The sequence below is a fragment of the Electrophorus electricus genome, unplaced genomic scaffold (genome assembly GCF_041902795.1).
Source record: "Electrophorus electricus isolate QZ-2024a unplaced genomic scaffold, ASM4190279v1 Scaffold139, whole genome shotgun sequence".
Taxonomy (NCBI): Eukaryota; Metazoa; Chordata; class Actinopteri; order Gymnotiformes; family Gymnotidae; genus Electrophorus; species Electrophorus electricus.
Window position 1 is genome coordinate 1 of NW_027658421.1, and position 5,000 is coordinate 5,000.

The 5,000-nt window shown below is 59.1% G+C and overlaps 2 non-coding genes across 2 annotated transcripts; both read left to right on the forward strand.

The window, feature by feature from the left end:
• The first annotated feature begins 1,998 nt into the window (after positions 1-1,998).
• On the forward strand, positions 1,999-3,837 carry LOC145654609 (18S ribosomal RNA). The gene has a single exon (XR_014120817.1). It is a non-coding gene; the product is annotated as an 18S ribosomal RNA (ribosomal RNA).
• Positions 3,838-4,719: 882 nt separating this feature from the next.
• Positions 4,720-4,873, forward strand: LOC145654603 (5.8S ribosomal RNA). The gene has a single exon (XR_014120811.1). It is a non-coding gene; the product is annotated as a 5.8S ribosomal RNA (ribosomal RNA).
• The last annotated feature ends 127 nt before the right edge of the window (positions 4,874-5,000 follow it).

Here is a 5,000-nt window from a genome sequence, read left to right on the forward strand (position 1 = left end):
GAATCGGACCTGGTCCGGAAGGAGATACGAAGGGAAAACTCATTACTCGTCGGGGTGGCACATCCAGGCTCTCGACCCTCCCAAAGTGTCCGACCAGGGTGCACCCTGCCGGGCTAAGAGAACAGCCAGGTGAACCCTGGAGGTTCCGAACTCCAGACCCCTGGACCCGACGGCTCAGTCCGCCTCAGGTGCACTACAGAGGTCCTCGGGCTGTCCCTGAGTGCATTAAAACGGAAATCAGAATTACTCCCCCGGGTGGCACTTCCAGGCTCTCGACCCTCCCAAAGTGTCCGACCAGGGTGCACCCTGCTGGGCATGGTTAGCCGCCAGCCCCCTTCCTGGAGGTCTGGTTGGCACGGGGTTTTGCAAATAGGTCCCGTCGGGTATATGGGAGAGCAAAGAGAATCAATGGGGTCCAAGCACTAAATTCATCCAGTGGCGTTCTCTGGAAGCCCAAGGGGAGTCCGAGGGGTGTTCGGCCGGCAAGGGGAGCTCTCCCTCGGACACATGATCAAACGCCTGTCCCCTACCGGAAAGTGGTGTGCTCTGGATGCCCCCCCCCCCCCCCATCCCCCGAGGGGGGTGCTTATCCCGCGAGGGGAGCCCTCCTCGGGTTAAGTGAACCATCATGCCGATTCCCCTATGGAAGTGGGCACATCCAGGCACACAGTCTGCTTTGCTCTCCCCGACCCGAGTGCGTCTGTTGGGCTGAGTGTACGCCCAGGCAACTGGATCCAATGGCTCAGTCCGCCGCAGCGTGCTTCGACGATGGGTCGTACAGCCATGCCACCAGGGTGGGCGTGTTTGTAAATGTACCAGTGGATTCTCGTCGGCCTGCCACATCCATGGTATCGACCCACCAGGCCTGTCCGACCAGGGGTTGACCCTGGACGGGCACGGTCTGTGGTTTGGCCCTTGTCCTAGATGAAATCGGGCACGGGGTTTTCTGGCCAGGTACCATCGGGTTACTGGGAGAGCGGCTTCGGTCTCCAGGTGAGACCAATGGTGAAGCAGCACGAGGCAATGGAGAGCATGCAAAGCGATGGGGAAGCCATGCACGGCAATGGCCACGAAAAAAAAAAAAAAATCACCACGGAAGGAACGTGAAGAACAAGGAGGAGTGTAGTGACACTGCCCAAAGCTGCCCGGTGTTGCAGGGGTCTATTGGTGTGTTGCTTCCTTGTTTGGTAGAGTGGAGTACCAGACCCGCCAGGGGTAGGCAAACCATTCCCCCTACGGTAAGTGAGGAGCCAGCCATTTGACGAGCGGGTGTCCACGTGTACGGGTGCGAGCGCTATCCCCCCACACGGGGTTAGGCCACGGCCTTAGGTGGACGTCTGCCGACCAGCCCCGGCTGATCCAGAACTTCTGATGTGGAGAGCGGTTTTGACAGATCCTCCCTGGTTCTAGCGGGTCAAGCCTCTGATGGGGGGTGGGGGTTATTTGTAACCCATCCCAGAACTCTCTGGGGGAGACTCAGACGGCCAGTCTGTCTACTCAGTTGTCCTATACTGGTGTCTGTGGTTTGGGAGGAAGGGAGTGCCCCTGCTTTGTTGGCCTCCTCTTCAAACCTACCTGGGCCCACGAATCACTCTTCTTGGTTACATCACGAAACGTAGGTTGAGCGAGGCTAGGGGGGAGGGAATTCGACGAGGTCTTTCCCTTGTCCCCCCACCAGCGGCCCACGAAAATCAAAACGGCGTGAAGAGAGGGAACGCCGAAAGCACCTGGAGTCGGCCGTCCGCACCTCCGGAGGAGGTGGACGGGGTACGGTGCGGGCATGACCGGATGGGACAGCTTTGCATCAAGGTGAGAGGTCGGCGTCCGAAGGCCAGAGGGCGGTGCGCGAGCACGTTTACACTGGCCGCGGAAGCTGTCCTGGGTAGCCCTGTATGGCGTCTGGACCTGACGGCGCACGCACTTACAACCCGCTGCTTCCTAGCCCCCGGAAGGGGAGGCGGATGTCACTCGTGGTTCATCCCAGACCACGGTGCAAACTACCTGGTTGATCCTGCCAGTAACATATGCTTGTCTCAAAGATTAAGCCATGCAGGTCTAAGTGCACACGGCCGGTACAGTGAAACTGCGAATGGCTCATTAAATCAGTTATGGTTCCTTTGATCGCTCCACACGTTACTCGGATAACTGTGGTAATTCTAGAGCTAATACATGCAAACGAGCGCTGACCCTTCGGGGGATGCGTGCATTTATCAGACCCAAAACCCATCCGGGGGGCTCGGGCCCCCCGGCCGCTTTGGTGACTCTAGATAACCTCGGGCCGATCGCGCGCCCTCCGCGGCGGCGACGTCTCATTCGAATGTCTGCCCTATCAACTTTCGATGGTACCATAGTCGGCTACCATGGTGACCACGGGTAACGGGGAATCAGGGTTCGATTCCGGAGAGGGAGCCTGAGAAACGGCTACCACATCCAAGGAAGGCAGCAGGCGCGCAAATTACCCATTCCCGACACGGGGAGGTAGTGACGAAAAATAACGATACAGGTCTCTTTCGAGGCCCTGTAATCGGAATGAGCGTATCCTAAACCCATGGGTGAGGACCCATTGGAGGGCAAGTCTGGTGCCAGCAGCCGCGGTAATTCCAGCTCCAATAGCGTATATTAAAGTTGCTGCAGTTAAAAAGCTCGTAGTTGGATGTCGGGAGTGGGCTGGCGGTCCGCCGCGAGGCGTGCCACCGCCTGTCTCAGACCCTGTCTCCCGGTGCCCCCCGGATGCCCTTGGCTGGGTGTCCGGACGGGGCTCGGAGCGTTTACTTTGAAAAAATTAGAGTGTTCAAAGCGGGCCCGCTTCTCGCCTGAATACCTGAGCTAGGAATAATGGAATAGGACTCCGGTTCTATTTTGTGGGTTTCCTGAACCAGGGCCATGATTAAGAGGGACGGCCGGGGGCATTCGTATTGCGCCGCTAGAGGTGAAATTCTTGGACCGGCGCAAGACGGACGAAAGCGAAAGCATTTGCCAAGAATGTTTTCATTAATCAAGAACGAAAGTCGGAGGTTCGAAGACGATCAGATACCGTCGTAGTTCCGACCGTAAACTATGCCGACCCGCGATCCGGCGGCGTTATTCCCATGACCCGCCGGGCAGCGTGAGGGAAACCACGAGTCTGTGGGTTCCGGGGGGAGTATGGTTGCAAAGCTGAAACTTAAAGGAATTGACGGAAGGGCACCACCAGGAGTGGAGCCTGCGGCTTAATTTGACTCAACACGGGAAACCTCACCCGGCCCGGACACGGAAAGGATTGACAGATTGATAGCTCTTTCTCGATTCTGTGGGTGGTGGTGCATGGCCGTTCTTAGTTGGTGGAGCGATTTGTCTGGTTAATTCCGATAACGAACGAGACTCCGGCATGCTAAATAGTTACGCGGCCCTCCGCGGTCGGCGTCAAACTTCTTAGAGGGACAAGTGGCGTTCAGCCACGCGAGATGGAGCAATAACAGGTCTGTGATGCCCTTAGATGTCCGGGGCTGCACGCGCGCCACAATGGTTGGATCAGCGTGTGCCTACCCTACACCGAGAGGTGCGGGTAATCCGCTGAACCCCATTCGTGATGGGGACTGGGGATTGCAATTATTCCCCATGAACGAGGAATTCCCAGTAAGCGCGGGTCATAAGCTCGCGTTGATTAAGTCCCTGCCCTTTGTACACACCGCCCGTCGCTACTACCGATCGGATGGTTTAGTGAGGTCCTCGGATCGGCCCCGCCGGGGCTCCTCGCGGGCCTTGGCGGAGCGCCGAGAAGTCGATCAAACTTGACTATCTAGAGGAAGTAAAAGTCGTAACAAGGTTTTCGTAGGTGAACCTGCGAAAGGATCATTAACGGGTAACGCTGTCCGGCGTGCCTCCTCTCCCGACCCCCTCGACTTCGCCGTCCCCCCGCGTCGGGGCCCAGGGTCGAAAGGGTCTTCGGGGTTGCTGTTACACGTGGTCGCTTGCAGGTCAGGCTGGACAGAAGGCATAAAGGAGGAGCCTAGTCCCTCCCACCCCTTCCTCGTCCTCCGCCTCTTCCTCCGCGTCGTCCTTCAGCACCCCCCCCCCGCAGGCCCCGGTATTCTCTGGGTTCCAGCGCGAGAGACGCGTCGTTCAAAAAACTCGGCGTCCCCGCTCGTCGGGCGAAGGCCGGTTTCCCCTCACCTTGCCGGCAGGAGAAGCGCCTGCGAGTCGAGCGGGTCGTACGGGTCCGTCCCGCGCCCTCCCTCTCGCTCGCACGGCCGCTGCCTCCGTCCACCGCGAGGGGTTTTCCTATTTTGTTGTCCTTGTCATTCATCCCCGTCCCCTTGCTCGCTGACGAGCGGACTTTCCGGGGGGGGTTGCGAGCGCTGCTCCTCGTGGGGCAGGCCATGGCCCTTCCTGTGTTCGTCCGCCCACCGGCGTCCTGGGGCGTGGTGGTGGTGGGTGGCGCAGCCGGTTCCCCTGCTTCTCTCTCTCAGAAAGGAGTCTCAGGGGGACCCCCGGCAGGTACCTAGGGCTTGGCCCACGCTACGTGAGTTCCACCCCTTTCGAGGGGTCGGACGGGGCGGGCGCGGAGGGCCGCGGTTCAAAGACTGACTCGTCTGCCACGTGGGGCGTGTGGGCAAAGCGCAACCCCGCGCCCGTTTCAACACTCGCAGACGGGGGCGCCTGACCGGTTGGTGAAACCTTTTAAACCTGTCTTTGTAGTCGTGGTGAAAGACCTAAACTGAGCCTGAAATAAAAGAGTACAACTCTTAGCGGTGGATCACTTGGCTCGTGCGTCGATGAAGAACGCAGCCAGCTGCGAGAACTAATGTGAATTGCAGGACACATTGATCATCGACATTTCGAACGCACATTGCGGCCCCGGGTCCATCCCGGGGCTACGCCTGTCTGAGGGTCGCTATTCCTATCTGTCGGACCTGCCTTCTCAGGCGGGACCGCGGTTGGAGGTTCGTAGGTGGGGGGGTGCCCCCTGGCCTCCGTCTTCCTAAAAGCAGACGGTTCCCGGTCGCTGTCTCGGTGAGATC